The sequence below is a fragment of the Moschus berezovskii genome, chromosome 1 (assembly GCF_049115385.1).
Source record: "Moschus berezovskii isolate FMDL1 chromosome 1, NW_MosBer_1.0, whole genome shotgun sequence".
Lineage (NCBI taxonomy): Eukaryota > Metazoa > Chordata > Mammalia > Artiodactyla > Moschidae > Moschus > Moschus berezovskii.
This window is the reverse complement of record NC_142460.1, coordinates 110,795,671-110,819,606: the sequence shown is the minus strand read 5'-3', so window position 1 is coordinate 110,819,606 and position 23,936 is coordinate 110,795,671. Positions and strand designations below refer to the sequence as shown.

Here is a 23,936-nt window from a genome sequence, read left to right as displayed (position 1 = left end):
CCAATTTGATAGTCTCAGTCTTTTAAAGGGAAAATTCTATTTGCAAATTATAAAATAGAAGTGTTTATAATTTATGTCTTCTTTTCCACTTTATCTTATTTATATTATTTTTTCTTCTTTTTCCTTTTTCCTAGTTTTGATAGTTTAATCATGGTGTCCAGTGTGGTGGGGTTTTTGTTTGTTTGTTTGTTAGCTTGGAAATTCTCTTGCACTATTTCATTACATCAGAATATGTTTCGTTTCCCCATACCCACTACTCTTGAACACTGTTCTCCCACTGGAACACTGTTTCTAAAACTAAGATGCTGTATTTCTCATTAACTTATCCCCTCCCTTGTCCTCTATAATATGAGATTTAAAATACTTCTTCTCTTCTTTTCCCTGAGAAGGGGTCCTCTGGAATGCTTGTACTCTTTCTGTCCCTCTCTGTCTTAGGCTTTTATCAGCATCCCTCTTTCAGTGTGACCATTCTGCCTCTGGTGACCTCACAGAGCATTTTCACAGCCTGGCGACAGTCAGCCTGTCTGTATCCAGTTTGTGTGCGACTGTGCGAGGTGAATGTGGATGAAGTGTCACTGCTTTTGAAGTCTTCTCTTCTTTTGCCTGCATTGCTTGTTTGTTTCATTCAGTAAATATTCACTGAGCAAACAAAGATCTATTGGGTACTGCTATTTTAAGACAATGATGAGAAAATAATGTGAGTTCTCCCTGAAACCAACGGATTTCAGAGCTTTCTTCTGATCACAAAAAGCAATTTCTTGGTATCTTTTAAAACTTATTGCCTCTTTATCAAATTTTCCTTCTTCTGCCTCTGTAACACCTGTTTTTACCTGTTTGATTTTCTGCATTAAATCCCCATGTCTCTTATGTTTTCAGCCACTTTATTAATATATTTTCATCCTGTACCTTGAAATATATCTTGTACTTCACTTTCCGTGTTAACGGTGACCAGCCCAGCCACTTCAATACTCAATAAAATAGTTTAGTTGAAATATCATGTGTTTAGTGGGCTTTCTCTCTCTCTCTCTACATATATATATGTATGTATGTATGTGTATAATGTGACTATGTAATCATGAATTATCAAATATGTCAAAATTATTAACATCCAAGCTATCATGAAAATATGAAGAAAAGAGCAGTGTTAATTTCAGCCTTCTTAAATTTGGCAGCATGATTTTTGCCTATGCTACTCTTCTTGGTTCAGACATGCAAAACCACTGTGTGTAGTCACGCAGATCTTCTACTCTGTAATTCTGGGGCCATAATTTATTTCCTAGATATCAGAATTTTTTCCTACTTATTGGGACAATTTCTTAGGAGGTGGTTCATAAATGTTCCGATGAAGAGGTAGTTTTTTTCTAACTTTCACAAAGTCACCATCTGGCCATGTTCATAGTTAAGATTTCACCAAATTATCTTCTATTCCATGAGCTTCATCCTCCAAAAGAAATGGAAAAGATAACATTTTGAACTTAAAGGTAATGTCAAGCTGTTTTGACTGAGTTGCTTGACTTTTATAATGCAATGCATTATTGTAAATCTACCTAAGACTTTTTCTTTTTGGTTGATAAAATTCTGGGGACTTTTTTCTTTAAAACCTGTGTGATTAGTTTTCAAATTTCCCTGCCAAAGTGATGGCTTTGTGGAATCCTTATCCAGTATTTTCCATTCTGTAATGTTAATTTTCCATCTCCATAATAACAAACCCATAATTTAAAAAATATAGGGGGACATTTAACAGGTTTTTGATTGACTACTTCTCATTACATATTTACTAGACATAGTTGAGTCACACTATCAACTTCATTGCTTCCAAGTGCTTTGTGGCAAGTTTTGGAAATATCAGTTCTGACACATCTCGATGATTTCAGGTTATTCTGCATTTCCTTCCTTCCTTGTACATTTTCTGATATTTCAAGCTCACTTCAAAAGAGCATATTGTTTTAACTACCAGTCAGTGATCCCAGTTGAAAACATAATTTTAGAATTAGGATAGTTTAAAAAGACAAAATAGAAATGCAGTTGAAGTCTCTCTCTGTCTGTTTGTCTCTCTGTCCCCCTCTCTCACACACACACAATTGGAGTTACTTCACTAGTAGGAATTAAAATAAAACATGGACTCCTGTGCAAATTAACATTTGAGTGCAATTCTGACAGGATGTTGATCTGACTTGTGTGGGGGCAATTTCTAAGTGTGTGACATATAAAAATCACCAGATCTTAGATAGATTACAAACTTCTTTATAAAACAAGTGACACAGGTCTCTTCTAACTTGTCAGGAAATTTTCCCCACCCTTCGTATTAGCATCTCTAGGTCTCACTGAAGACATGTTCTCTATTCATTTTGACGAGAGCTGTAAGAATTCCTTGAAGAGAAAAAATGTTCCAAACTTCCAATGATTTCCAGCTCATAAAAATGTTCTGTTTGTTTGAGCTTATCTGGACAAGTCTCAGGTTTAATGATGTTAGGAAAGCAATTCTAGTGGTTTATGTATGCGATAAAAACATTGCAAAACACAAAAATGCAAAACTCCTGCTCCCAAAATCATTAAGCAAATTGGTTTTCCAGAAAGACACACCATATTTAACTTGTGACCTATGAATCCTTGGCATACAACAGAATCCTCTGAGAGTAGGCATATCCCAGGTTTCAAAGGACATGGTTGGGGAGAGAGACTGCTCCGAGTCATAGGAACACCGTCAATGGTGAATGCAAGCCCCAGGCTCTGGAGCCAGTCTTTACTTCCCTCCTTCCACAAGGGAAATAAAGACATTTCCACTTCAAGAAACCAAAACAAAAATTCCAACATTAGTAACTGTCTTCATTTGCCTTTCTCTCCCCTCTTGTTCTATGACTCTTGACTTCCCTTCAGTCCCCAAAGCAAAAAGAAAGTGAAATAAACCTCTATGTGTGAAAGAGAGGAACAAGGCATTCTTTTCCCACCACAATGAATACCCTGCCCTGGGCAGATCAGACCACACTGGCGGAATTTGGAAATGGTACAGCCCTTCAAGAGAGAAGCTTCGAAATATATACCAAGAACCTTTGGAATAGTCACACATTTCAGGACAGTGATTCAGATATGAAACTCTACCATAAATAAATATAATCAGAGATGTAGACAAAGATTTATGTAAAAAGCAAGTGTCACTTTTATAATCAGAATTAAACAGTGTTTTGTTTTGGGGGGTTAAATAGGGCATGTACCACCATGTCTAACCTATACCCTTGACAAAAGTAACTTTACAGATACTTTTCAGTATACAAAACATATTTGTTTATATCCATTTTGCTGATTCTGTCCCTAAGTAAATTATGAAATGTAGAAAGATTTATTAACATGTTCCTAGATGTCTAGAACTGTGTAAACACTTAGAAATTCTCCAACTAACAAAGAAGTAAGAGATTTTGCTGCTGTTTTGCAAAACTGGACCTTTTACCATGAATATTCATACACTTGCTACAAAGCACGTTGTTTGTTAAATGATTCTTCTTCCACCCTAAGTATCTAGCAACGGTTAGTGAGTTATTAAAATATACACATTTACATAAACAACAACAAATAAGTCCTTATCCTCTGTACCCAACCTTGGAGACTTCTGCATATCAGGGACTTTTGTTTTGAGGACAGAAGTCTTTTAATTACCTGATATTGAAAGCAGCAGATATCATACCTGACGCTATAGTGTGCAGCAGGTACATATTACTGCAGCACCATAAGTCATAACAGTAATAATAGCAACAAGAAATCACCTCCTTGATTGCTCGTAGATACCCCAAGCCTGGAGTGTCACATCGGTATAGTGAGTGCATGTTTCCAGGAAGCAGAAAGATTGCACTTAGGCCCCAGGAAGTAAGAGAAACCAAATGAAATAAAACTTCAACAACTGTCATGGCTCTAAGTTTTATTTTAAAGCTGATTTATGTCCAATCCCCTGACAGGCTTCAGAAGGATGGAAATGCAGTCCCAATAAGCTGTCTGCCAAAGACAGTGGCTCAGCCAAAGAATGATGGCTTCGGAAAGTTGGTTAAACTATCTGTGCCAGTGCTCTCTCATGGGCAGCCAGGCAAGGTCTCAGGCATCTTTATCTGTGCTTGGTGGTGGGAGTGGGGATGTTGATGGGTGTTTCTCCTTTTCCAAAAATTCACCTAAGTCAATTAACATGCATAGTATATTATTATCTACCTCCTATTCTCATTTCAACTACATGCATACCGAATGATAACTCTCTGAAACCTGCTGATAGGGCTAACTACTGATGAAAGGGATGGTTCCCTGCAGAATTTCTCTCCTAATTTTTATGAAGACAGACAGAAATACAATCAAAGAATCCGAGAAAGTGATCCAAGTCATGACCTCACTAGATAGGTTTCTGCTTGGAGCCTATAGATTGGAGAGCCATACAGCTGCCATAATTAGTATAGAATTACATTGTGTTGAATCTGTAATACGAAGAATTCTGAAAACCTATAGTTTATCTTTTAAAAAGGTTTTCCAACTCTACCTTAAAAATATGAAGAGCTGCAAAACCAAAGATTTAACAACAACAACAACAAAAAAAAAACAGGCATGAATACTTGACAGATGGGAAGAGAAAAAAAAAACTATGCTGGTAAGCTCCAATTTTTGCCTTTTAGATTTTATATTTTTTTTAAAAAGTCACCTGATGCTCAGATTTCTAGATATTTCTAGAAGAAATATTAGGAGCCAACTGCAAAGTTTCATGAAACAAATATAATGCTGAATTATGAGTTAGAAAACATAGGCTATGTGATCTTGGGGAAATCCTGTAACTTCTCTCATCCTCAGTTTCTCCAGATGGAATGGAACTACTAATACATGCCCTGCCTCTCAATCACTTTGTTCTGAGAATCAAATATGATGTGTGTGAATATATTCTAAAAATGCAAAGTTTCAGAAATTCTCACTCCATTAGTAAACTTTTAAAACTGTCCAATGAGAAGGGAAATCTTTATAAAAAGTGTGATAGACAAATGAAAGGCACTTCATTCTGTCTTGGAAATCAGACACTATTTTAAATATCAGATTTTCGGCAACTGTTTTCTTTTAACTACTTTCCAAGCCTAAAACTTCACATTTATACTAGAGAATGCCTCTTTTGTGGATCTAAACTGGGACTTCAGAGTGAGTCATCTTTCACAGGAATATAACAGGAAGGAAGCAGTTTCTAAGCTAACTTTCCTATTGTTCCTAGAAAAATAGTCACAACAGGGCAAAAGCAGTTACTCTCTGTATTATTCAGAGCATAAATTATATACTCCAAGATATAATTAGCACTTGTATCTCTAACATATAACTACACTTTCTGGTATGTATCTATCAGATAATTTTCATCTTAATAGTGATGAGTCATAATAAAATTATGCATTCATCATTCCATTCATTAAACCACTTAACTTGCAGACTGTGCATGTAAACTGCAAATACTCTGCAGGTGTGATGGCATCACTCTCACCCAGGCTCCAGTTCTCAACCTAGTATTTGTTAACATACACGCATTCTTTCCAGAACAAGATTTTTTTTAATGTGCATTCAGAGAGCAGATGCCGTCAGAACTGTTATCAAGTCACGGATGCAGAGAGTACTCCCGCTGAATGCTTTAGTAATGTAGTTCTGAAATATCACTTTAGTTCCTGCCTTCTGCTGCCCCAAACTTCATTCTCCAGGGAAACATCCAAAAAAGCAATGCTACGAATAACTAAATTCAGTCCTCAGATCAGCTGTTTATGAAATGGTAGAACATGCTTTTAACAAATCCAGCATAGGTTCTCTCTTGTTGAAGGAGGTGTAAGCGCCAAAGATACTTTATTAACTGAAACTTCATTACAGGGAGGAACTAAGGGGACAGTTATTGGAATGTGATCCAGAAAGCAAAATAAAAACAAGAAATTCTATCTTTTATGCCCCAACAAGAGAGATTCTTCTTGCTCCACACTCCGTCTCTTTTCTCTAGCCAGACCACCTTTTCTGCCCACTTTCTTTTCTCCTCTTTCCAATCATACCTCCTACCTCCTTCAGTGACGGGACCATATCATGACATCCAGTCCCATCACTTCATGGCAAACAGGTGGGGAGACAATGGAAACAGTGACAGACTTTATTTTCTTGGGCTCCAAAATCACTGAATATGTGACTGCAGCCATGAAATTAAGACACTTGCTCCTTGGAAGAAAAGCTATGACCAACCTAGACAGAGTATTAAAAGGCAGAGACATTATTTGCCTACAAAGGTCTGTCTAGCCAAGGTTATGGTTTTTCCAGTAGTCATGTACAGATGTGAGAGCTAGACAATAAAAAAAGGCTGAACGCCAAAGAACTGATGCCTTCAAACTGTGGTATTGGAGAAGACTCTTAAGAATCCCTTGGACAGCAAGGAGATCCAACCAGTTAATCCTAAAGGAAATCCACCCTGAATATTTTTTGGAAGGATTCATGCTGAAGCTGAAGCTCCAATACTTTGACCTGATGCGAAGAACTGACTCATTGGAAAAGACCCTGATGCTTGGAAAGATTGAAGACAGGAGGAGAAGGGGACGACAGAGGATAAGATGGTTGGATGGCATCACTGACTTGGTGGACATGAATTTAAGCAAGCTCCAGGAGATGGTGATAGACAGGAAAGCCTGGCGTGCTGCAGTCCATGGGGTCGCAAAGAGTTGGACATGACTGAGTGACTGAACAACGATGACCTCCTCTCTAATCATTTATCTTCATCAATAAAAACCAGCACTTATTTTAGTATTTCTGTTCACAAGAGCTACTCCTCCCTTTCTGTGTACCCTGTCTCATTATCACTGAGTCTTGCAATAGTCATTCTTGATCACCCCATTTTACAGGGGATGCTAATGGAGCCAAGTTTCAAAACCAAGCATCCTATTTCATAGCCTATATCCTCTTCCAATACCATGCTACCTCCAGAAATTCTTTCCTTCCTTCTTAAAGATCTCCTTCTCTCTTCTTTCCCTCCCTTCAGCTTCCTTTCCTCATTTCCTGCTCTTCCTCCATTACCTAAACAAGCCATCTTTCACCCCATCCCACTCCCATCTGAACTGTCTCTTCTGGAAACCCGCTTCATCCTCAGAGAGGTCAAGTGATCTTTGCTCCTCCAGAGACAGAGCCTCTCTAAAGCATCACTATCTCTGCCCCAATCCCATCTTCTTCATCCAAGGATCAATGTCTTATCCATATGTCTTACATTATAAACAGCTATTTCCTAAAACGAACACACGAAAGACTGGGGGGAAGTATCCACCTGGGAGGGGAGTTTCTCTCTCTTTCTCTCTCTCCCCACAAATCAGATATGGCATTGTTAAAGGTTTTTAAATTGTCATTTAAGCACTTCCTTACATTAAAAGAAAATTATTTGAGATATGCAATTTATAATATTACTCATCATTTTTTAAAGAGAATATCATACATTCATTTTCCATGAAATAATATTTCTTCCATTACAAAACTTCTAAATGATATGCTTGCCTATTTTTTAAAAATCCACTGAATTTTTATTAAATGCTGAAAAATAATCTCCCAATAATTTCATTTTGGAATTTTCAGGCTCTTCCGTCAGTGGTGTGAGTTACTCCAATTACAAACTGAAAATGAGGTACTAAAGACAATAATCTTGTATTCCCCAGGCTCCTTAAAACTGTGAAATTTAATTACTTGGCTAAGAAACAGTTTCTCTTGCATGATCATGAGGCTAGTGAAAGGTTTTGGACAAAATACAAAAAAAATTGCTTTTTTTCTACTTTTAGAACTGAAAATTTGAAAAAGCCTTTTTGTCCTACCAACATAATGCAAGCAGAATTATTTTTTGAAATTTAAATTATAATATTTCTGATTTTGCCCCAGGGAAATCACTGTAAGCATACTTAATCAGAATGAAATGTGTTTACAGTTTGTGATACAAGAAGATTTTCTCACTAAGTCACACTTTATTCTAGAAAAGAAATTGTGACCAGTCAAATAGCAGCTAAAATTCACATACAATTAGGGCAGAATAAAACCAACAACCAGAAGTTTAGGAAAGGAAAAAAAACAGAGAGAAAGGGGAAAATATGTCTTTTTTAAAAAAATCAGATATGTGAGCAATTCAGATATTCAGTTTTTACATATAATAAATAATGGATGCTATAATCATAACAATATTTCCAGATAACAAAAATACTAGTAATTAAATACTGTTGATCTGCAATCATCTCCTTTGAGATTTTGTTTTGCAGTAGTTTTTGTTAATCCCACCTCATTTTCACTTCTATAGGCCAGTATAGTAGAGTTCCCTTCATATTCCATCTGCTGCTTTCTCTAAGCCCCTCCCCTGGAGCAGACCACTTGGTTTCCATAGTAACCAGTATAAAACTACTGCTCCTGGGGTAGCAGAAGGGGAGAAAGAAGAGCAGAAGGAAAGGACTAAACCTGAGTAGTGGAAGCAGAACACATCCGCTGCGTTACTGTGAGCCACCAAGAACTTTCTTCTGCTTCCCCACTTGGAGAAGTACATAGAACTTTTCAGAGTAGCACTTCTAGCAAGTAATTACCGTCTTCTCTGACCAATGGTAAGAAATCCCTCTCCCACCTTCCATGATCATAACGGTCCACAGTGGATCAAGGTAGTATACACTTCCCCATCCCTTGAACCCATCATTCACTCTTTCCATTTGGACAGTAGAGCCGGGCACATGACTGCTTCAAACTGGGACATAAAGCTTTGTAAATTAGTATGAAATAATAGATGTGCTCATTGATCCTTTCAATCCCTTTGATAACTAATTTGAAATTTTATGTAAATATATGCCCTGAATCCTACCTCGTCGGTAATGACGAGAACGTTTCCTATGGGGACTGATTCTTTTACCTAACTCCAGAGAACTCTTATTTTTAACTGAGAAGGGAAGGATTCCCTTCCTGGGAGTGAGAATTGTTTGGGGAATCCTAGAATGTTTATTCTCAACTTCACTTTCCATGTAAAAACACCAATTTGCAAAAGGAATTCTCTCTCCTGTGGTTAAAAAGAATTTGGCAATGTGATCCAGTAGGCAGGGTGTTGTCGATCTCAGTCTCGGTTAAGGAAGTCTGAGCCCTCTCTCTCTTTTCAATATGAGAATTTGAAAGCAGTGGGGAACTGATGTTGGACCTATCACAGCATTGCTAACAGACAGCCTATTACAGTATTTAATAAAAACAGAAACAGCGTGCCCATCATAGGCTAATAAATCTTACCTCCTGCACGCTTTAAAAACAGTAAGAAGCAGCTTTAACGGAGCTTCAGATAACTAATTTCAAGCATGGCTGTCTAGCGTGCCTGTCACTCCTATTGTCCTTCCAAACTCTTTCAGACATTTTGAGCAGGGAGTATTAAAGCTATGAGTTAGCAAGGGTTGTGACATTAATGGTCCAGGAAGGCTTTAGGCACAAGAGGTAATGATGGTTACCGGTGGCTCTTTGGAGGACTGCGCTGGATCGCTGTCATTAAAAATTAAGCGTGGCTTTTGAGGAAGATGTGACAACTACCGGAGGTAGGATTTGCATGTAAAACAAAGGAATCTGTTGCTGTTTCGTGCTTTTTTGTTTGCTCTGTGCTGTGTGGCTCGTGAATTGCAGGCAGGTGCAGAGTGAGAAGCAGGAAGGGGAGAGAGGGAGTGGGAGACCGATCTGCTTAAAGCAAAACACAGTGGATACTATTATGTTTTATGGCAGCAATGCCTCGAGGACAAACTGGCTTCGGACTCAGCCTGCTGAGTGTGCTTTCCACGTTGCTTTTCCCATGGAGTAGAATGCTTAGAGGTCATGGAGAAAACAGTTTGCTTCTTATCTGTGGTGCCAGCTGGGCTGTTGGTAGGGTTGAGCGAGGACTTTGGTGGGTGGGAGACATAAAGGTCCAAGAAAAAAAAAAAGAGGAAGCTGTCCTTAAGACTTGAAACCTGTTAGATAAATATTTTATTCCTATGGTCAGTGTGCTTTGATAGCCAGAGACTAATTTTTTAAAGGGAAATTAGAAGATTACAGTGGATTTCCCTGATAAAACTACTTTGAATTTAATCTATTATAAAAGAAAATTAGGTACCTTCGTCCATTTTGCATATTGAAAGGCTGATCCACACTGTATAAATGGTTTGGTTAAAGCAGATCAAGTTTTGCACTAAAGAAGGGGCTTTCTGTCTGTTCCTGCTCTTGCTTTTAAACAACTGCCAAGGCTGCAGATGGAAATGGTGATTCCTCAGAGGTTATGGACTTGGTTCAGCTTTTTTTTCCTTTTTTGTTTTTTTTTTTTAAAGAACAGCATAAAAGCACAGTCCTCCTTGTGAGATGAGAGGGGCAGTTGGGTTCCAAAGTCCAGTGGATAATGAGTGGATTTGCAGGGGGAACTTACACTGCTTTGTACTTTATTATGGGATCAGTATAGCTCAATCAGAAAAGGAAATGTCAGGAAATCATAAGCTATTTTTTCTTTCTTTAGCAAAAAATGCAATGATCAAAAACCCGTGTTTCTCCAACTTGATGTATGGTGCAAGTTTTAGTATTTGTCATTGCATGTGACCCTCAATGTGAAGTGGCAGAAACGTAGTGACTGAATTGCTCCGTGCTATTGTGTTATTTCCCTATTAGACTTCACAAACTCCAAGATGTAAAGATGTTACTTCAGATTTTGAAAAACTATATTCTGATGCATTGTTTTGGTTATAATGAATGGTGAAGATACCCAGAATAATTGTATATTCATAAAAGAATGTAATATTTTTCAGTATATCTCAAACTTCTGTAGTAATGTAATATTAAGTAGAAATAAAAGTGAAAGACAATTATAGTATGTTTTCAACTAAATACTAGAATCAAGGCTAAGTGGGGCTTTTTCTCTTCTATGATGCAGTTGAGTTTGCAAATTTGTGAGCTTCTGTGTATATAGTGCCATTCACAAACATACAGAGTTGAAATCATTGCCCTGTAGTGTGTGGCATCTATGCTTAAAGTTGTGTGTTCCTTTATCCTAATAGTGTGATGATTGTTACTGAACCAGCCAACTCCCTTGGCTAGTCTTTATGTGATCAAAAGCACATGTCCAAGAAACAATCATCAGAATTTCTAGTGCAATTGATGGGTATGACATTGTTTTCTGCTTCTATGGGGCTAGTGGAATGTGTGACCTTGACCTTGTAAAGTCTCATTCTCTAGCCAGTTGTGTTCACCAATCAAGAACTCATATACAGAAAAAGAGAGCTCATAACACATAAACAGAAACACACACATTTAGTCACTACTGTCAGATTACAACTGAATATTGTCTCTATTGTTTTCATTAATTTCATTCATTTGAAAAGAACTTTCACTGGTTCTGGTTTTACCAATATCTTCTGAATCTAATCTAATTAGGCATTTATTTTAGAGGCAATCTAAGACATCAAAGTTGTCAACAGAAGAAATTATTTTGCAGTGGTCATACCCATAACATTTTACTGATCAACTAAAATCACTTTTCATAATTTTTACAGATTTGTGGGAAAAGTTTCTATATAATATTTTGGTGGTGTATTTGTTTATACTGAAATCTCTACAACATGAAAAATACAGGGGAAATATGATGATTTTTTTTCTTTCTCTGGTAGGGAGAGCCAAACCGAGTAATTTAGTCAAAATAACCTACTTTGTGTCACAAGTTAATTTCATTACCTGTTTACATAAACAGATATCAACCAAAACATTTCCAAATAGCCTTTCCTTTTAGTTTCTGCTATATCTAGTAATGAAAAAGCAACAATGCTCAAGTTATACAGAAAGCAAGTGTGAAATCTACCCTGACATAAAAAAATAAGCGAAGCTTTAGTCAGTCTGTTTTTCTCAGTCCCCACGGGTAGCCCAGCCCTGTATCAGTCCCTAAGACACAAGTTACCAAGGCCAGTATCATCATCCTTGTTCTCTGTGCCTCTCAAATACACGCTGTCTTCATTCTACTTTATCAGTAGATATCAGACCAGATATTTCTCAAACTAGCACAATCTTCTCTTTGATCATCTCTCTCCTTGTACCAAAATATGAAAATTAAATCTAAAAATATTCCTGCTCTTATATAAAACAGAAGACCACAATGATGTACATATAATCCTGATTTTAATATATATGTGTGTATGATAAAAAACTAGAAAAAAGTGCACCAAAATGTTGGCAGCAGTTATCTCAGTGTGGTATTATTGATGTATTTTATTCTTTTTATTTGTTGCTAAGATTTTTAGAGTTCTTAATAGTTTTTCCAAAAGAAGATATTATATTAATAGTCACAAGATTAACATCAAAATTTATCCATGTTTCTCTTCCAACCATTCTGCCATCTTTTCTCATTATCATACACTATATCACACACTATGTCTTCACCCTAAATTCCAAAGTAATTTTTTGATCCAAGCAAGACTGAGAAGTTCTATTTCCTATTAGACACCTTCCTCCTTGGGTTTCTTATTACATCATGAAAAATTCAGCATCACCCTTTCTCAGAGACTGAGTCCTACCTCAACTTATATTTCTTAGAAAAGGACAATGTGTGTGTGTGTGTGTGTGTGTGTGTGTGTGTGTAATTCTATAGACAGAGTAATTTTTTTTAATATCCATCATTTACTGGTTCCTCATTATCTCCTGAATGTTTAAATGTTGGATTGATTTGTGACTCAGTTATAAATCTCTTTTTTATCTATATTGTTGTTCAGTTGCTAAGTTGTGTCCGACACCTTGCAGCGCTACAGACTGCACACCAGGCTTCCCTGTCTTTTGTCATATACTTACTCCCTAAATGAGTCTCAAGTCCTTAGAAATTATAAACATCTCACAAATTCTAATTCCTAACCTAGACTTTTCCCCTAACCTTCAAACTTACATATTCAATTTCTTACAAAACTTAAATGCCTTATAAGCACCTTATACTAAACATGCTGAAAGTCAAATTTCTGAATGTTCTCCTCCCATATTTCCCCCATGTATATAAGTGGAAACTCTGTTCTACTTACTTGAGTCCTATTTGAATCCTCTCTTCCCTTGACACATCACAAATAATCCCATTGCCTCTACCTTTAAACTGTACCTAGAATTCAACTACTTCAATATTCCCACTATAACCACTCTAGGCAAGTTATCACCAACTCTTAGATTACTACAGTGTTTTCACCATTGATCTTTTGCTTTGTCCTCCCTGTGCTCCCATGTACCTATTCTATTCTGAACCCAACATTAGTGGACATTTCAAAATTGGTTATATCATAATATCTTTTGCTCACAAGTCTCCAATATCTTCCCATCTGACTACAGATAAAAGCCAAATCCTTCCAATGGCACACAGGCCATGCATGTTCAGCAGCTGGATTCCTCTCTGGCCCCTTCTGCTATGACTGTACTTTTAGCCCTTCATTTCAGCCATACTGACCTCCTAGCTATTCCTCAAACATGCCACACACTCAAACCCCAGAACCTTTAACTTTTCTATGCCTGCAAAATTCCTCCCTCCATAGACACTTGATTAAGTTTCTCACTTTCTTCTGGTCTCAGCCAAATGCCACTTTGTCAGAGAAGACTTCCCTGAAAACTTTGTTTCAAATCATACCCCTTACATGGTTCTGATTCCTAGTCCCTGCTTTTTCTCTAGAGTATACCAAATAATCCCTCAACATATTGTACACTGAGTTTTTATTGCCTGTCTCTCTCCTATTAGAATGTGAACACTATGAGAGTAAGGACTTTGTTTTGTTCCCTGATGTATCCTATAATACCAATAGTCAAGTGAATGAATAAACTGTTGACTGTAGGAACTGAACATTTTCCCCCATCAAAATCCATTGCGTTAGGCTCCACACAGAAGTTTTTCAACCCCAGGGTCTAATCTTTATGCCATAACATCTTTCCTTTTTTTTAAGAAGAAAAAAAAAAGATACTGAACACCTTGAAGAAAGTCAAGGAGATTTATCAAGATGATTTTCTTTCTCCTCCCTACATAGGAAGGAAAATAATCACATCACTGATCCCAATCTATGTCAAAGCAAATAAAAATTCAATTTGCCTCAATTTGATCTTATCCAAAAGTTGACTTCTATTTCAAAAAGGCATCTTCACAGATCTATATAAATGACTGAGGACATAGACGCATCTTATGTTTCCTGAGCTCTTCTGGTGATGGGGGAAGGGATGGCAAAGCTAGGTTGAAAGATACAGTTGGGGTCAATGTGCCTCTCTGAACCTATAAGGCCCAGTATCCTGTGTGGCACTAGGAATCAATCAATAACAATCAACAACTGTACTATTCACTTACATTCATTTCTTTCTCTCAAAATCAGCATGATCAGTCTCCTGGTCTGGTTAACAGTGATCTCTTTACGACTCATAAAGTACACATTTTCAAATAAATAAGCTGTAATAAAAGAATCTTATTTTCCATTCCCAATATTTCTTGATTGCTCTATAGTGAAGAGAAGTGTAATCTGAAAAGGATATAAAATCTGAGACAAACACAGGCTTTAGGAATAGACAGGTTTGGTCTGAAACTTACCTTTTTCACTTCATAGCTGTGTGACCAGATTTTAATCTTAACAAGTCTCAGTTTCCTCACTGGTAAATGGTGATAATAATACCTATTTCTTTGGGTTAAAGATTAAATGTGATAATATATGCCAGTGCCCCCATTAGAGTACTGGGCACAGAGGAGATGCTTAAAAAAGTAATAGTGTTTTCATTGTCATTTAATCTTTACAGTGTGTCAGAGTAGTAAATATACTTTTCATTGAACAGGTAAGAAAACCAAGGTATAGAGAATTTAATCATTAAAACTGCTCAAGGTCAAAAGCTAGTAAGCTATTGAAATTTACTCTCCCTTCAGCCATAGAGACTCCTAATAAATAGAATGTCAGATTAACTATCTTTAATATATTTAGTGAGTAAAGGCTGCCAGTGATTAGGGAAATTTTTTTTAAAAGGGAGAACCTGAAAAAAAGATTTTTCTCTCCTCTATGAACATGTGTATGCCTCATGGATTCCTTCCTTAAACAATAAGTAGACTCAAACTGCAGTGAAACTACTTAAATGAATGCTAACTTGCTTCTTCAGAAAAACCCCAGTCTCTCGAATGCAGTATAATGGAGCATGGAAACACCAGTTTCACAGCCATGAAGACCTCAGTTTGGATCCCAGATCTGCTCATTCCTGTTGTTTAAACTTAGTTTGAGTCTCCTTTTCCTCAGCAGAAATGCAGATAGTCATACTACCCACTGGGGTCATGAGGATTAAATGAGATAATCTATGCATAGCTGTTAGCCCTGTGCTTGGCACAAATTAAGTACATAATACATATTACCTATCACCACTTTAACTATCTACCTAAAATGAACTTTAAACATTATATGTATTATGACATGGTCTTTCCAGGTGGTGCAGTGGTAAAGAAGCTGCCTGCTAATAATGCAGGAGATGCAGAAGACTCTGGTTCAATTCATGGATCAGGAAGATCTCCTGGAGGAGGAAATGGCAACCCACTCCTATATTCTTGCCTGAAAAATTCCATGGTCAGAGGAGCCTGATGGCCTACAGTCCATGGGGTCGCAAAGAGTCGGACACAACTGAGAGATTGAGCACGCACATATTATGACACTGAGCATTTTGATTTCTTTAGTTCTTACTTCTTGCTTCTACATGCCTCTAAGCTCATTCATTAGATATCATTTAAGAGTCATTTAAGCATTTAGACATCATGTAAGAATTCAAGGTGTTTGAGCATCTGGTCAGCACTAGAAAAAGAATTTCCTGAAATGTATGGCATTTGTTTATTTCTTATTAGAAATAAAATGAGAGATGCAAATTTGAAAAAATCAAGAAAATATCTGCTTTTTGAGATATGAAACCAAATTTTATAGATTTGTTTTTAAAGGACTTTAACCAAGTATCTCTCTTCAGCCTTGTTGAGCTCCAGTTTCAACATTTCCTGTCTTCACTCTGCTTAAGGCTGTATGGGCTGAATTCCTAGTAAACTGAATGTATCATCATCCAATATGACTTTTGTGCAGGGCGTGCATGAAATTGTCAATTAGCATCATCAATTATTCTAGATTTATATTACTAAATTCTTTTTGCAGAGCAATTTAACTTCATTTAATTGCTCAATAGAAATCAGTACCACCAATTAAACTATTGGGAAACTCAAATACTAATATACTACATAGGCTAAACTTTAATTAGTTCTGATCCTGCACCAAACAACTTCTCAGATTTCATCTTCTTGAAGGTTGGTTTGGGCCAGTAACTATTGTATTGTGGGGGTGTTTCTTTTAATATTTTGTCATTTCTCAAATCCACACGCTTAAGTGCAACTGGTCCCAGAAGTGATAGATCTCTCCAAAAATGGAGACATGGCATTGTCATAAAAATGTCAGATTTTCAAGGTTTGATTTTTTTTTTTAATCTTCACAAGAAATTGCTCCTTTTTGCTCTAAAATACTCTGTGTATATTTCTACCATGGCCCTTACCACACTGTGCTGTAATCTTTGGCTCACTTATCTGCCTGCCTCCTCCCCAGTGAAATTCTAAGTCCCTAGAGGTTAAGGACTGGGTCATAGTCATGACCATATTTCCAGTGCCTAGTAGAGCTACTGGCAACAGTTAATGCTCAATAAGTATTTCTTGAATAAATGAATCAATTATTTCTGTATTAGATTTCTTTCTTGAATAAGTGAATCAGTGATGTCTATACTTATGGCAGAGAGCAAAGAAGAACTAAAGAGCCTCTTGATGAAATTGAAAGAGGAAAGTGTGAAAAAGTTGGCTTAAAACTCAACCTTCAGAAAACTAAGATCATGGCATCTGGTCCCATCACTTCATGGCAAATAGATGGGAAACAATGGAAACAGTGACAGAGTTTATTTTGGGGGCACCAGAGTCACTGCAGATGGTGACTGCAGCCATGAAATTAAAAGATGCTTGCTCCTTGGAAGAGAAGTTGTGACCAACCTAGACAGCATACTAAAGAGCAGAGACATTACTTTGCCAACAAAGGTCCATCTAGTCACAGCTATGGTTTTTCCAGTGGTCTTGTATGTATGTGAAAGTTGGACTATAAAGAAAGCTGAGCACCAAAGAATTGATGCTTTTAACTGTGGTGTTGGAGAAGGCTCTTGAGAATCCTTTGGACTGCAGGGAGATCCAACCAGTCCATCCTAAAGGAAATCAGTCATTGGAAGAACTGATGCTGAAGCTGAAACTCCAATCCTTTGGCCCCCTGATGTGAACAACTGACTCATTTGAAAAGACCCTGTACTGGGAAAGACTGAAGGTGGGAGGAGAAGGGGCAACAGAGGATGAGATGGCTGGATGGCATCACCGACTCAGTGGACACGAGTCTGCGTAAACTCCGGGAGTTGGTGATGGACAGGGAGGCGTGGCGTGCTACAGTTCATGGGGTTGCAAAGAGTCAGACAGGACTGAGGGACTGAACTGAACTGATGTCTCTACCAGGTTTCTTAGGATCCACTTTGACCCAAGGAGGGTGAATGACCAAGTGGACAACTCAGTCACGCACCTCAGAAACAGAGTGCCGCCTGGAAGGAACCCTGTTTTTAATAGTGAAGCCTGGGCCTTCCTGGGCTTGCTCACTTCTGTTCGCCTGTCGTCTCACCTCTTTTTACACTGAGGTCCTTTCAGGTGCATTAGGGACTGTTTCCCCATCCTTTCCTTGCTACTGTCTATCCACAGTCTCTACCCGATCTTGTGAAGAGTATGATGGGACGTTCCATTCGAAGCCAACTTGGAGTCTGACAGCCTCAGACAGCAAATTCCTAAACTCCTCATCAAAGCCAGGGTGACAGACGAGTCCGGGTGAGAATTTCAGCTCACAGGAAGGGGAGGGAATAAATCAGTTGTCAAAATGCCAAGCCTGTCGACTTCTTAGGAAAGAAAGAGAAGATGCTTATATTACTAGACAGGAAGGCTTTGGTTTACATTGGCCAGTATTTGTACTAAATGAGGAAAATGTCAGTTGAATCCCACATGCAGGTTCCTTGTCACCTTGGTGTTTTCCCGTGTGAAATTAAAACTCCAGAACATTCTGGACATAAGAGCTCATTTTCAGTGTTCAATAAATCCACTTAATGAGTAAAAAAGAATAGTTAGGCAAGTAGTAAAATATATAACTACATTTTAAAGTATAATTTTAGGCTAGATAATTAGGTTGCAAACTCCTTGAGAGCAGACACTATGTTTTTTACAATTCTCAGGTGAACAGAACTGTATTAAATAAAAAGTAACTTTTTGACTGATGTACACTCCCCTCTTAACGCTATGCTGTTGTTCAGTTGTGCAGTCATATTTGACTCTTTGTGACCCCATGGACTGCAGCATGCCAGGCTTCCCTATTCCCTGAGGTAAAGCCATATTACAGAAGTTATATTACATGATAAGAATTTAACATCTTATCATTATTTACTAGGCTGCTGGACTGTACATTTGGGGTTCTAGAAACTACACAAGTCTTAATTCCACTGGATCCTCTTCACGCACTATGGTCTAAACAAGGCTGTTATGGAAGAGGAAGGAAAGAAGGGCTTGTGAACCCGTTATTCATAGAACTGTATTAACTCACAGGCATTTGCAATTGGAAGTGATTTACAAAACCAACCCATGTAGGCTTCTACCGAAGGAGGATTCAATTTGGAACTTGATCAAAACAAAGCCTTTACAACACTATGCAAGTCTGGGGGATTCCACTGTATTTTGTGACATAGTTCAGGACTTTAAAAATAATTAGTTTGGTTTTGTCAGACTAATTTTTTATTATTATTTTTATTGCTTGATTTTTTAAACTGGGAAGCTGGTAAAAGTCATGTGCCTGACTCCATAATTGTTATCTACAAAAGTAAAATATCTTTCAAAGTGAAACTCAGAAAGTTGAAAAATAGGCAGCAACTCAAATGCAGATCTAGAACTTTTCTTGCTCTGCATCAGATGCAGAGGATCACTGTGGTCATGCTGCATAAAGCACTTTATGAGAAGGAGAAAGAAATCCTTGGTAAATCTTTCCCATGACATAATTTTTGAGTTTGGTTGTGTATGAGCATCCAAAAATGTCTGACTATAGGAAGAATTTGTAGCTCTATCAAGCTGAACTATAACCTTCTCAAAGGGATTATTTTTCTGAGTAAATCTGGGACCACTGATTTTCTTTGGATATTTTTGAATTTTCCAGTTTATTCCAAATGAAGAAACTGGAGACAGGAGGGGGAGGGGACAACAAGCTGAGATCCAGAAGAAAATAATACCTAACTTCAGACAAAATTGCAACAGGACTGGTCCAGTTTCTTCCTCTCTGTGAGGATGATCAATGACTGGTTTAACTTCACTTCCCGGTGGTTTTTTTTGATCCTGTGTGGTGCTTGGGAACAGCCATGTGGGGCTCTCTGTGTAGACAACTCAAGGTAACTATTTGCTTTAAAAACATAAAAATAGAACAGCACAGGACTCAATTCTCTGCTGGAATGAATCAAAAGAAAAGAGAGAGGGAAATAAAGTTCATATCAAAAGGAAAAGGAAGGCCTAGATAATATGTTACCAAATTTGAGCAAATCTTTCCAGGTGTATAAAAGACAACAATAGCCCTGATGTGGAGAAAAGTGGCTAGAGAATATCTATTACAACCTGCTTCTCAATCTTCCAGGCCTATTTCCTCATTGACAAGTGGATTTATTATCCTAAACTGAAACTGAAAAAAGAAAAAAACTTGGTACAAAGAAAATAGAAGATGATTCATGTCTCTATGAAAATTGCCTGTGTGTAATTTTGATTTCAGATAGTTTAGTAGAAGATTCTTCCCATTGGCCTATGAATGTGTTCAGGTGTCCATATCCGTGCTTTAAGAAAAAAAAAAAATCTATTCTCCATCTTCTCACTCTTTATCAATCCTCATTTTATATCTGCATTCCTTCAAGTATTCATTCATTTATTTAACAAAACTGAATTGAACTTTCACTGTGGACTAAACACTGTGATGGTTTTGGGGGTTACAATGTTGAGCCAAATCAAAATGAGTCCCTCCCCCTCAACCATGGAGGTGACAGTCCTGAATGAGAAAGATAGTATTCATATGGCCCCACAAATAAATATACAATCTCAAAGGTAATAAACACTAAGAGATTATTTAATTGGAGACATTAGGGTAGTCAAGGATGTCAGGGAAAGCTTCTCTGAAAAGGTGACAACTGACTTGTTTAATGAAGAAGCATAAAAGTGAAAGAAAAAGAGCAAGTGTAAAAGCAGCAGGGATGAGAAGAGAAGCTTTCTAGGCAGAGAGAAAGCATGAGCAAAGGCTAACCCATGGCTGTTCACTTATTCAACATCGACCAAGTGCCGTGTGTGTGTGTGTGTGTGTGTGTGTGTGTGTGTGTGTGTGTGTGAGGGTGGGTGGGGGAGAGAGAGAGGGAATTTCTGGCCCTCATGGAGCTTGTTGTTGTTCAGTTGCTAAGGAGTGTCTGACTCTTTGCAACCCCATGGACGGCAGCACACCAGGCTTCCCCGTCCTTCACTCTCTCCCAGAGCTTGCTCAAACTCATGTCCATTGAGTTGGTGATGCCATCTAACCACCTCATCCTCTGTCATCCCCTTCTCCTCCTGCCCTCAATCTTTCCCAGCATCAGTCTTTTCCAATGCATCGGCTGTTCACATCAGGTAGTTATATTCTAGTGAAAATTAGTAAATTAAAAAATTAGTAAATAGATAAAAAGGAAGCCTGTTAGAGAGAGTAGATGAGGACTGTGCCTCTAATAGATGGTCAGTATGGCTGGAGGGCAGGAATCAAGCAACATGTGGTTAAAGATAAGGCTGGAAAGGCAGGAAGAGCTTGGCTAGTTAGGACCTTGCAGGCCATGTTAAATGTTTGCTGTTCTTTATTCTAAGAGCAGTGGAAAAATATCCACGATGTTAAACAGGGGGCCGACTAGATATTTGTGCTTTGCAAAGGTATCTCTGCTGCAATGTGATGATCAAAAGGGAGAAGAACAGGAGTGGGCACAGAGAAGCCAGTGGAAAGGCTGTAGTGTAATCCTTATGATGGTAGCCTGGACCAGGAGGCGCATGATGGCAGAAAAGCAGACAGATGGAGACGTGTGCAGGCAGTCACATCAGAGAGTTGGTGAGGGGCTAATTTTGAGAGTAGATGGTTGAAGAAGGAGGTGTCAAGGATGTTAGATTTCTGGCTTGAATAACTGGATAGATGGTCAGGTTATGGAACACTGCAAAGTGACTAGAGTTTTCTTTCATCAAAAAACATTTTGAAATTGTGGTTTGTACTTACTGTCTCCACTTTATTGCTCCTCATTTATTTTTAAGGCACTGGTGCATCATTTCTGACTACACTGCTTTCCTGTGACTGCCCTCTTCACCCTTTCTAAGAATCTTTTATCATCCAATTTGTTGACCTTTTCACAACTCCCAGGATTCTTGATCACTCTACAGCAATCAGAACTGTGGACTATCCTCTCTCTTTCTCTGTCTCTCTTTCTCTCTCTCTAATTTTTTTTTTCTCCCTTGAAATCCTTTATTCCCTTGACTTTAATCATGTTTAGCTTCCCAGGTCCCCTCCTGCCTTATAATTTTTTCCTATCTTTCCTCTTCACTGGGTCTTCTTTTTCTTTTTCTATCTTTTTACATTCTTTCAGTAACTGAAAGTATTATCTGTCTATACCTATAGCTTAAACCATCTCTCTAAGTGTGACCTGGCCCTTAAATCAAGTCCTCTGTTGCCTGATACCTGGTAGACATTTCCCTGTGGCTGCCATTCTACACTGCAAAATTCATTTGGCAAAACTAAACTCATGTTAAGACCTAATAAACCCACTCTGCTTCATGTTTCTATTCGTTGTGCCACTTGTTGCCCAGGTTTTGACACCAACCATGGTCTTAGAATCCTCGTTTAACTGTAGACCTAACCAGCCTGAGTCCTATTGATTCTTCCTACAAAATATCTTTTACATCTGTGCCTTTTATGCCTCCATATGCAGATGAGAGTGTTCATTCTCACACCTTGGTTATGAGGATACTTTCCTAGCCAACCTCCTTGCTCCTCCTCTGATTTTTCAAAATGCTGTCCTTAAATCACCTACACAAGAATGACCCGGGAAGTTTCTTAAAAATATCAATTTTTGTGGCTTATGTTTAATCAGAATCTTTTGGGGTGAGACCTGAAAGTTTATTGAACACCCAAAGTAGATCTATTACACATAAATTTTGAGAAAAACTGCTCAACCCTTTCCCAGCCTCTTTTCTTCTACATAGATCTTCCTGTGCTTTAGCATAGTTATAGAGCGTGACCTTGAGCTCCCCTAATCACAGCCCTTCCACGACTCTTGTTTAATCAAGCAAATAACGTCTTCTCCCAGGACTGGACATCAAGATTCTCCAGTTTCTGGTAGCCTGATAAGTTTCCAGCCTAATCTTTACCTTCTTCCTCTCACTCTGTGTTACAGCTTTGCTCCTTGGCCTAATGCATTTCTGACATCCAGGGACGGTCTCTCACCCCCTTCACTTTCACCTGTCAAGCTCCTATCAGCTCTCCAATGGCCCCTTCTGGATATAACCTTCTCTCATCCCTTTTCCATCTCCTTTACCCTTTGCATTCCTTGCCCTCCAATCTAGAAGGGACGTCTCTCCAGTCTTTGAACTCTTTCAGCAGATTTTACCTTTGGCTAGTTCCTATCACACAGTTATACATCATTTTTATTGTTTATATTATTCAATTTATAAATTTTATAAAGAGGGGAACTGTATTTTATAAAAAGACAGACTTAAGGAATAAAATAAAAGGTGACGAGTTTGAATACTGTCTAGTATATGTCCTTTGGCAAATCATTTAATTTCTCTGAACTTTGTCTCTATTAGCTAAGTGGGATAGTATCACATACATTACAAGGTTTTGTTCAATATAACAAGGTGTCTTTAAAATACTGAGCCTTGTGAAATTTCCTATATTCAGTTATTTTCACCTACAGAAAAATGGTCATTTTATTAGTAGCAGTCATCTATATTTTAGTATGTGCTGTGCTGTGTTTAGTCACTCAGTTGTGTCCACCTCTTTGCGACCCCATGGACTGTAGCCTGCCAGGCTCCTCTGTCCATGGGGATTCTCCAGGTAAGAATACTGGAATGGGTTGCCATGCCCTCCTCCAGGGGATCTTCCCAACCCAGGAATTGAACCCACGTCTCCCATATTGCAGGCAGATTCTTTACCATCTGAGTCACCAGGGAAGCCCAAGGATACTGGAGTGGGTAGCCTATATCCCTTCTCCAGGGGATCTTCCTGACCCAGTAATCAAACCAGGGTCTCCTGCATTGCAAGTGGATCCTTTACCAGCTGAGCTTCCAGAGAAGCCTATATTTTAGTATACTTTTCTTTAAAATATTGTTGTGTCCCATATTATGCTTTGCATCCACTTCATACATCATCCCCTCGCTCACTGAATGTGTGTTATGACCCCTTGCCCACTGAAAGTATTTAACTATTGTTGTTTAGTCGCTCAGTCATGTCTGACTCTTTTGAGACTCTATGGACTATAGGCTGCCAGGCTTCTCTGTCCATGGGATTTCCCCAGGCAAGAATATTGGAGTGGGTTGCCATTTCCTTCTCCAGGGGATCTTACCGACCCAGGGATCAAACCTGCATCTCCTGCTTGGCAGGCAGATTCTTTACCACTGAGCCATCAGGGAAGCCCTATCTATCTGTATATCTTTGCTATTGGCCTGAAGAGATAGAGAGAAAAGAGCATTGCACAAAATGAAGCAGGCAAACCATTAATCTACTTCAGTGGTTGCCCTTGCCTGTTCCTTTTTCAAAGCAGGTGAACAGACAGCAATGTTAACAATAAGCTAAAGCAAGCTCTTTTCTAATGAGAGAGTTCTGTTAAATAAAGGT

At 38.2% G+C, this 23,936-nt stretch overlaps 1 protein-coding gene across 2 annotated transcripts in view; it reads left to right on the top strand.

Moving 5' to 3' along the window:
* Window positions 1–8,426: 8,426 nt before the first annotated feature.
* The window catches only part of KCNMB2 (potassium calcium-activated channel subfamily M regulatory beta subunit 2), a 318,093-nt gene continuing 302,583 nt past the window's right edge, over window positions 8,427–23,936 (top strand). Inside the window, exon 1 of one of the 2 annotated variants that reach the window (XM_088838986.1) lies at window positions 8,427–8,582. The gene's annotated coding sequence lies outside the window, so the exon portion shown is untranslated. Of the gene's footprint in view, window positions 8,583–9,161; window positions 9,543–23,936 lie in introns of those variants that run through there. The other variant, XM_088838990.1, reaches the window with a different exon arrangement.